Source organism: Mytilus galloprovincialis, chromosome 12, assembly GCF_965363235.1.
Source record: "Mytilus galloprovincialis chromosome 12, xbMytGall1.hap1.1, whole genome shotgun sequence".
NCBI classification, from domain to species: Eukaryota; Metazoa; Mollusca; class Bivalvia; order Mytilida; family Mytilidae; genus Mytilus; species Mytilus galloprovincialis.
In genome coordinates, this window is record NC_134849.1 from 21,468,173 (window position 1) to 21,479,302 (window position 11,130).

Below are 11,130 nucleotides of genomic sequence, written 5' to 3' on the forward strand. Positions count from 1 at the left end.
ATAAACTACGAAGAAAATACAGCCAATTGTCTACAAATCTCTTCGGAGATAACACAATACTAAGCAACACAAGCCTTATATCAGGTGCTTTGATCACTTGCATGAGCGGCCTTGCTCTAAATGTTGCTGATCATCATAGTAAAATCAGAGGAAAACAGTTTTCGGGGATTGTCACAATCGAACTAAACAGGAATAAAAGTTTGTTCAACATAGAAAAAGTTTTCTTTAACTGTGGAACAGATAGAAAATTATATCAATAGACTCACGACAGCAATCTGTTCTTGCATAGATTTGAACGCTTTCAATAGTATACATATTTCCAAAATCTACTGTCCACCATTTATCAGGATCTTGATCAGTAGTGCTCGCACAGTCACCATTATTTGCAACCTGATTTCTCCTTGCATTATTAGCATTCCTTGGTCCAAATCCTGAAACGTTATTACTCCATGTTGAAACTTGTGTTGCGTTTTTGTTTAATGCAATATTCATAGAACTATTTCCTGAAATTATAGAGCAAGTGGCATGTGTACTTTACATTCAAGATCATAATCATTCTACTAAAACTAAGGATCAAATTATCTATCTAGATTAATAAGTCTAATTAAATGCCAGATAGTAATTATACCTATATACTATAGTAGTGAAATTTTCTATCCAGTACAGCAACCGATATTAGAGTGTGGAAAGGCAGGATTTCTTGTTATAAGGATTAGTACTTCAGCTGGCGTTCATTAACTTTGAGCATACTTTACTATTTTGATATTGTACACTTGTATTGTTATTATTGTGTATGTACTTTGGTGTCTATTTTATCGCTATTTTAAATTTTAGTACTTTCTTCTACGTATGTAGATACTATCCTGTGTGTTTTTGTCAACGCTTTGGTGGTAAAATGGTCGAGAATAAAAGAGGGAGGGTTAATATTTGAGATAAACTATTCATGCCAGGAATCTCCTCCGTATTTATCGTATGTTACATTTGAATAATTTTCTTGTCCTTTTACTGTTTATATATGAGCTGCATCAGATAGAAAATGCAAATGAATATTAATATTTCTGTTAAATAAAGACAACAGCAGTATACCGCTGTTCAATAGTCATCAATCGATTAAGAGATAAAAAATCCGGATAACAAATTAAAACCAAAGGAAACACATCTACTATAAGAGGAAAACAACGGAACAACAAAAACACCGACCTGCAACAAAAACAAACGCCAACATATATTAAAACGGACTGTTTGATAATAACTGCCATATTCCTGAATTGGTACAGGATATTTTGATAAACAATGTTGGGTTGAAACTGGTTTTATGGCTAGCCAAACTTCCGCGTATATGGCAATGTAAAAATAATCTATTTCGGGTTGAAAACATCTTTATGAAAAGTCTGTTGCTGTTGTAAATATTGAGTTGTTATAAGAACCCTACACAACAGACCAAATTCATCTTTTATTTCTTATTTTAATGTTACAAAATTAATCAAAGTCATATACATATACATGTATAGATGCACTTGCATAAGGTTGATTTCTATCTGTCGCAGCTCATATGTTGATTGTTTGTTTGTTTTTGTTTAGTTTTCCTTATACTTAAACATTGTCGTGACGTCAACCTATTCATTTACCGTGGATTCGTTTTCTAGAATCAACACTTTCTAAATCTTTCGCTGAAATAGAATTTCCTTTTTGTGCATAATTTCATTTAGATTGAACTGTCTAATTTACTGATTTCTGTTCCTTGATGGAATTGATTTAAAAACCTAACTTAAATTTTTGTAATTTTTATTTGTCTTTACTAGGAACCATTCTTGTGATCTGTTATGTGTGACTTACATCATTATATCGACGAAACCTCTCGTCGAACAATTGGGTTACCATTTAAATGTCTGTTTTATATATATATAAATGATCATACAATAGTCATCGGTACAATGGACACCAGAGCTTGTACCTTTATATATACATATTAGGCAATCGAATAGTATAAGTTTGTAGCCGCAAGGTTAGCATTGTTAAAATCGAATAGTTAAACGTAGGTTTTTGTTCCCTATTTTGTACGTTATTGTGGATTTTTGTAATGATAGCGAGTTTTACCGTTTATTTTTGGATCATCATTTTGACATATTTGAAACGAAAATGGTTACATTATATTTGTCCATTTTTGTTTTATATATATAGTATGATTTCATCTGATTTTACCACTTTAATTCGTCGTTTCATTAACTAAAGAACTATGGGTTATTTCATTGTTCGTACTCCAAAATGAAAACTGCATTGTTTATATGATGTTTTTATCAAATCACAACGTTTTGGTGCACGCTTTTGAAAATCTAACCCATAATGCACTATATGCTGCAACGGCGAATTATGAAACGAGACCGTCTCACAGTAGCTTACGAAGAGCCTACTAGAAAGGTCTCGTTTGATTGTTATTCATGTTGGTTCAAAGGTAATTTGAAAGTAGTTAACGACAAAAGAAGGTCTTGTACAATATATATAATTAGAAAGCGAATCAATCTAAAGTATGTTTCTTGGCGAGAGTATCGTTGAATAATTATTGATGGTGAGAGTATATTCTTCGATGCTTCCGGACGAAAGTATCGTAAAATTACAATTTGAAATTTATTTTAGAAGAGGAGTTATTGTTATCTACTTAAAAATATATAAAACAAAAAACCTTTCCTTATATTCATTATATTCAACACTACTTTAACGCACAAATTACATAAATTAGGATGTACTTTATTTTTCGTCACTATAGTATAATCAAATAATAACCAAAGCATGTAACTACGACATATTATACTTGATAAGACCTGGGCATCGTTGTTTAAAGATATATAGACAACACGCCATATTTGATCTTCCAATACAATTTGAGTGTTCGAAAGAAATCCTTATAGGCCTTGTCTCTATTAAAGTAAGCGGATTTTAATGTAACAAAATAATTGATATATAACGTGAAATCATATACTAGTGAAACAGATCCTTGAGTTATGATGACTGTTTTTATATGAACAGGGTATTTTGGCGTTTTATTGATAATATACATTATTAGAGTTATGTTTACGGAATTTACTGATTTGCCAATTCGGACTTCATTTCACAAACTTAAGGAAGTTTTCTTGTCATGTTTTGGAACTTTTATCAGATTTTTAGGAATCCTCTGGTTTTATCCATTTGAATGCCTTAACAATTTGTCCATTGACCCTCATTTTTCTTTTCAAAATCTTTTACATGTATCATTATAAGCCATCTGTAAATGTCTTATAAAATCGTTTGTATTTTTTAATAGTTTTTGAGAACTTAAACTTGTCAATGATTAAGCTATAAAAAATCAAGAGAGAACATTTCCCGCCAAAGTTTCAATGGCTAATATATCTCGAAAACAAGCACATTGACCTATATTTTATTTTTGCTCTTTTGATTCCTTTATTGATCATCTATCAATATATACTATTGTAATGAAAAGCTTGTTATTTTGAAACTGAGTAGCGAACTTCCTTAAGTACACGGCGGTCGGCGTAAATATTTGAGACTCCTTAAAACATCTATTACTATAATACTAGTAGACAATTTTAAACATATTTGTATGAATAGCCTTCTGTGAAATGGTATAAAGTAATTCGAATCGATTAACATCGGGTTTTTACCTTAAAAACATCTATTACTATAATACTACTTGTTTTAAAAAAAGATTGTAGACCATCTTTAGTTGACGTCATTTTGACGAACAAAAAGTCATCCTGTTTTAAAACCTTAAAATTTCCAACTGGTATTAGTGATTGTCATAATTTTATTTCTACCACTGTAAAGGGTCAGTTGCCTGCACAGCAGAATGAAAAAATTGTATACAGGAGCTATACAAATTTTGATATTGAGAAATTTAATAATGATATAGCTAAAATTAAGATTGAAATTGTAGATGGAGTAACAACTGCAGAACAGGTAAATAAGATCTACCAAACATATGAAAATAACTTTATTAGCACACTAGACACACATGCACCTTTGAAGTCATGGTATCCCAGAAAAAGTCCTCTTCCATGTATGAATGGAGAATTAAAAAAAGCCGTATACCGAAAACATGATATTTTCTCAGTTCACCAAAAAAAGAAATAATAATACTTGGGAAAAATTCAGACAGCAAAGAAATTTGGTAAATAAATTAAAGGAAATCTATGAAAATATATTTTTTAGAACGCTGTTCTGGAGGATCAAAAAGTGCTGATTTTTGGAATACTGTCAAACCGTTTTCTTAAAATTGCAAATCCCAAGGGCAAAAGACTATTTAATTTGAAGAAAATAAAATTATAAATAATTCAAAAGATGTATCAGATATTTTAATAAATGTTTTGCTACTGTTGCTGAGAAGATAGGAAATGATGTTACATATGATCCATTAAACCATCATAGCATAAATGCAATACATGAAAAAAAATCACTTGAAAACAGATACAAAATTTAAATTTCAAAAGGTGACATCAGAAAAAGTGGAAAAAATCATCAATGAAGTTAACGTGAAAAAAGCAACAGAAGCAGATGGGATACCAGCAAAAATAGTTAAAGGAAGTAATTTTGTTGTTGCACCTCGGCTGGCCAGTCTTATAAATTTGACTGTAGACAAGGGTATATTTCCGGATAGACTTAAAGAAGCCCAAGTTACACTCTTACATAAAATGAACGACCCACTACTGAAATCAAACTATAACCAGTCAGTGTGTTACCTAATTTTTCAAAATTTTATGAAAAGATATTTGAAATACAGTTATATGATTTCTTTGATTCCATTTTTAATCCTTACCTATGTGCTTTCCATAGAAGACATGGATGTCAGATTATGCTGCTCAGATAACTGGAAGACTGGCGTAAAGCCTTAGATAAAAAAAAATTATATAGCTGCAGTTCTTTTTACTGCTTACCTCATGATATTTAACTAGATTAAGTATTAGCATATGGTGTTTCTCCACATTCTGTATCTTTATTAAAATCATACCTTTCTGACAGAAAACAGCAAATTAACGTAAACAGTATTCTGAGTAGCTGGACTGACATCCAAAAGGGGGTACCCAAGGTTCTATATTGGGGCCCCTTTTATTTAATGTCTTCATAAATGATATTTTTTATTTTGTTAAACATAGTACCTTACACAACTATGCTGACGACAATACTCTGTCTTTTAGTAGTCCGGATTATTACCATCTCATATCCATATTAGAATTTGAGTCTCAAGTGCTGATTGATTGGTTTTAAGAAAATAAGATGCAGGCAAATCCTGATAAGTTTCAAGTTATTGCTGTAGGGAAAAGAACCTTTGCAAACAATCTATCTATACAAATTCAGCAAAATATTTTATCATGTGAATAAACCGTCAAGTTGCTTGGAATTAATATTGATTACCAACTAAAATTTGATGCACATATAAGTAACTTGTGTAGAAAGGCATCACAACAGTTGAATGTTCTAAAGAGAGTTGGATGCTTTTTAAACAGATTAAATAAACTTACTATCTTTCATACTTTCATTTTGAGTAATATTAATTTTTGCCCTTTGACTTGGCATTTTTGTACATGCAGAGAAAAATTCTAAAAAACTGGAAAAATACAAGAGAGAGCATTAAGATTTGTATATGACGACTATTTATCATCCTCTGAAACTCTTCTTGAGAACGCAAAGGTTCCAACCCTACAAGTAAGACGGATCAGGACAATGGCACTTGAGACTTATAAAATTTTAAATAATTTGGCTCCTTTTAATATGTTTACAAAATTTACTCCAAATTAAACACACTAAATATTCTTTTAGATACAGTAATATTTTGGAAATACCACAGGTAAGAACTACCTCATATGAAAAAAAAATCTTTTACCGTTGCTGCTGCTTCTTTGTGGAATAACTTACCAGACCACTTCAGGACTGTTAACAGCTTCTCACATTTTAGAAGTCTTGTTCAGTCCTGGAGTGGAACAGACTGTTTTTGCTCTGCCTGCAGGTAACCTGTGTTACATTATTTATGCTTTTTATGCTGCATTAACAGCTTGCATTGCAACTGACATTTTGTTTTTACATTTTAATAATTACAAGATTTGAAATTTTTACCTTTTGAAAACTGAAAATTTAAAAAATTAATTCCTGTATTAGTGCTTCATATTTATGTTTTGGTATTTAGCAAGATACATGTATATGCTAGAGTTAAATGTGGTGCTGCTTTTTATTATTATTTGCATGCTGCATGCCTTGTTTTATTTGTTATTGCATATGTTTTTATATTCGGTGAAAAGCTCAGATCTTATGTTTGAAATGTTTTTCAATATGCCGAATCAAAATAAAGTTTTACTTACTTACTTACTTACTTAATACTAGTAGACAATTTTAAACATATTTGTATGAATAGCTTTCTGTGAAATGGTATAACGTAATTCGACTCAATTAACATCGGGTTTTTACCTGACATGAACACAATGACGAATGTCAGAAATGGAAATGGAAATGGTTAACTTTCTACCAGCTATGATTAAGATTAATAAAAAAAAATAACACCGAATCTATCATCAAATAACACAATTCAAACAAATAAAACTAAAATATGACAGATTACAACCATCGATAACCAACGAATTAACAACTCCTGACTGGGGACAGGTACATACGGAATGTGTCAGGTTTAAACATTTTCTAATGCTAAGCTCTCTCGTTAATTTTGGGCAGTGATTTAGGAGCACAACATTAGAATAAATTGTATAAAACAATTGGATACGTTGGCACGAGGCACAAAAACAACCTATAAAATGAAGAAAAAAAAAGACACATATGACCGATCTAAGAGTACTGGAAGTTACTGAAAGCTAGCTCAAAGTCAATATCAACAAACAAATGAATTATGCCTTCCCATACTTTAAAAGGAATCAGCACACATTCCAAAAGATTAAGTGTCGACGTCGTAAATGGTGTGAGAAAAATATGACTTTGTGCAACACTAAAACAGAAGTATCGACAGAATGCTAGACAATAAGAATGCATAACTGTATAGAAACACATTACTTTTTATTTAATTTTACATTTCAAATCATTAAATTTAAATACAAATTTAGAACCGATCAATACAATATTTATAGGTTAAATTACACACAATTAATTTTTAACCTTTAATAAATAGTTGATCGGTAGCGTTTGATTTTGTTAGTTTTTATGGACTTCCACTGTTTTATTTGTCATGGGTTTCAGTATTGTTGTAATACTTTTTAATGAAAAGATCAATACGTTTTCGTGGATTGTATCTAATTTTACGGACTCTATAAACAATATCACCGTTAAAATATGATGCGATATCCCGTTTGTATTAAGGTGTCTACGTTTATACCTAAACGTCCAAAGCAAATTCTGTGAATACAATAATTGAGTACAGGTATTTAGTGATTTATGGTGACGAAATCCATGACATTTATACTTTAATTTGTAAAAAAATACAAAATCGCAATAATAAATGTACGCAATAATTTCTAAATTTACAGTACATAAATTACGTTCAGTGAAATATAAAGAGTCACTTCAGACGTGAGTATTGAGCACCACTTTGAAAATATACGGATCTAATGAAAGTCCAAAGGACAAATGTAAAATTAACAATAGGGGCCTAAAAAAATCTGTTTTGTTTTTATTTTGTATCGAGTTTTTCATGTTAAAATTTAGAAAAAGGCAAGTACTGCTGTTATTATCAGGTTTTCAAAGTAAGTATCCATGGATACATTTCGCAGTATACTAAGGGAATTCTTAATTATCTAAAACAATTCTTAGGTTAATTTTGGGCTTAAAACTTGGCGTGTGTTTTAGTTTTATACTCATTCTTATCTTTTATATGTTTGAGTTTATACTTTCCTGAGGATAGTTTATCCAGAGGGCTCTTTGAACAAACGAAATTTATAAAGTGTTATTTTGATTGATTATTCAGAGCAAAAATATCACCGAAGCATCAAAAGGTGTTAAATTTATAATATGCATATATGTAATATAGACGTATTGGCCATAGTTTGATAAATTTGTAAAATGAAACAAAGGATGTTGATATATTTACTTACCTAAATGCGATTGTAATAATAGAGTGAGAAATATGTAACTGATGCCATAGAGTATATCACTCATAACTGTTGGAGTAAAACAATACTTTTTAGTGATGTGATTGAGGTATAGAATATATATAACAGTCAGTTTGACTACGTCATCCACGTTGTAGCCAATACACGATTTGTGTTATGCAATATTGCAACTTCGGGAAAGGAGTCAGGAAATGATCCGAATCTTGGCAGATGGTTCTAAATCCTCAAATAAGGAACATTCTAAGAGCATGTTTTAAATTCCACGGAATTAAAAACTTTAGTCGGATTTTCAATAGAGGTCAATAAACATTTGATTGTTTAAAAATATATTAATTAGAAAAAGCAACGCTTACAATCTAAAGATAAACATATATTACTTTTTGTATAACTAGTTAGATTATATTTCATGCTAGAAATCAACCAATCGAAAATATTATATTGTTGAATGATTATTATAATAAAAAGTTGACTTAACATAATCTAAAATAGAGTTTTATATCTGCAATAAGTACTTGCGACATTAAACATATATGTTTGTTTGTCATAAACTATAAAAAGCTTATTCTGAATTCGTTTATATATCTATATAATTTTGACTTAATATTTTCAGTGGTTTTCTCTAAACTTAGCATCAGAAAAACGACAAACCATAATCAATCATTATTCTATTAGTGCAAAGCTTTTCATTTTTCATTATCAGTTTTGCAGTTTCATAAATCTAGCGTTATTATTTTTGGCGGGCACATACGAAACATTAATTTTGATAATACGTAGCTGGCAAAATATTAAAACAACAACGCTCTTCTGGATTTACCTTCATCCGGAACTCTCTCAAAGCCAATGATGTACAAGAACCGAAACAGTGTGAGAGCAATATAACCTTCAACGACCTAAAGAAATAGCCCAATCCTGTTTTGCATGTGGTTGTACTTTTTAATTAACCATCTTATGTATAAGCTTGTCTGTAATATTTTTTGTACAATGTACTCAAAATATGTTGGTGACTTTTATTCTTAGTTCGTTTATGTGTGTGTTGCATTTTAGTGTTGTGTTTCTGTTGTGTCGTGATTCTCCTCTTGTATTTGATGTGTTTCTCCATCAGTTTTAGTTGGTAACCCGGATTTGTTTTCTTCTCAATCAATTTATGAAATTCGAACAGCGGTATACTCCTGTTGCCTTTATGTCGTTGTTTTCCTCTTATTTGTGTTGTTTCCGTCGGTTTTAGTTTGTAACCCGGATTTGTTTTCTCTCAATCGTTTGATGACTTTCGAACAGCGGTATACTACTGTTTCCTTTACATTTTTATGCCCCACCTACGATAGAATAGGGGCATTATGTTTTCTGGTCTGTGCGTCCGTTCGTTTGTTCGTCCGTCTGTTCGTTCGTCTGTCTGTCCCGCTTCAGGTTAAAGTTTTTGGTCAAGGTAGTTTTTGATTAAGTTGAAGTTCAATCATTTTAAACTTAGTATACATGTTCCTTATGATACTATCTTTCTAATTTAAATGCCAAATTAGAGATTTTATCCCAATTTCACGGTCTACTAAACATAGAAAATGATAGTGCAAATTTCAGGTTAAAGTTTTTGGTGAAGTTGAAGTCCAATCAACTTGAAACTTAGTATACATGTTCCCTATGATACTATCTTTCTAATTTAAATGCAAAATTAGAGATTTTATCCCAATTTCACGGTCCACATAACATAGAAAATGATAGTGCGAGTGGGGCATCCGTGTACTATGGACACATTCTTGTTAGGGGGTGTTTATATCGAATTACTCGAACTACAGCTTTTGGCCGCGTATCACTGTGAATTAGTCATTGAATAATCAGAGGAAATACCAAGTAAAGGCGGGGTCGTGGGACAAACTTTAATAATAGATGTGGATAAGTTTTTCTCTCATTGTCTCTTTGTTTCAATGGATAAGATGTGTAAAAGTTATCGGATAATGGAGGTCATGTGCTGACAGAAGTGAGCTTATAAGGAGAACAAGACACATTAGTTATCTTATGTTGGCGGACAAACGGGGGTAAAACATATACACTTGACCTTTGTTGGAGTATAGTGAAGTGAAATCTAGAGCTTTTTGTACGATTCTAGCTTCTTTGGGCTACGGTAAAAGCTTTACAAACAATAACAAGAATGTGTCCAAAGTAAACGGATGCCCCACTCGCACTATCCTCTTCCATGTTCCATGGACCGTGAAATTGGGTAATTATCTAAGTTGGTATTAAAATTAGAAAGATTATACTATAGGGATCATATGTACTAAGTTTCAAGTTGATTGGACTTCAATTTTATCAAAAACTACCTTGACCAAAAACTTAAACCTGAAACTCCCACTTTCATTTTTTATGTTTAGTGGACCGTGAAATTGGGGTCCAAAGTCTAATTTGGCTTCAAAATTAAAAAGATTATATCATAAGCAACAAGTTTACTAAGTTTCAAGTTGATTGGACTTCAGCTTCATCAAAAACTACCTTGACCAAAAACTTTAACCTGAAACTCCCACTTTTATTTTCCATGTTCAATAGACCGTGAGATTGGGGTCAAAAGTCTAATTTGGCTTTAAAATTAGAAAGATGATATCATAAGCAACAAGTCTACTAAGTTTCAAGTTGATAGGACTTCAGCTTCATCAAAAACTATCTTGACCAAAAACTTTAACCTGAAACTCCCACTTTAATTTTCTATGTTCAGTGGACCGTGAAATTGGGGTCAGAAGTCTAATTTGGCTTTAAAATTAGAAAGATCATATCATAAGCAACAAGTCTACTAAGTTTCAAGTTGATTGGACTTCAGCTTCATCAAAAACTACCTTGACCAAAACTTTAACCTGGGCGGACGGACGAACAGACTCACAGACGGACGGACGAACAGACGGAAGGACGAACGGAGCCACAGACCAGAAAACATAATGCCCCTCTACTATCGTAGGTGGGGCATAAAAATACCAATAGTCCTTTAGAATCTGAAACGGCCTATTGTACATAATCTTGTTTCACATGTGTGACGGAGTGTTTTTAAATAAAGCAT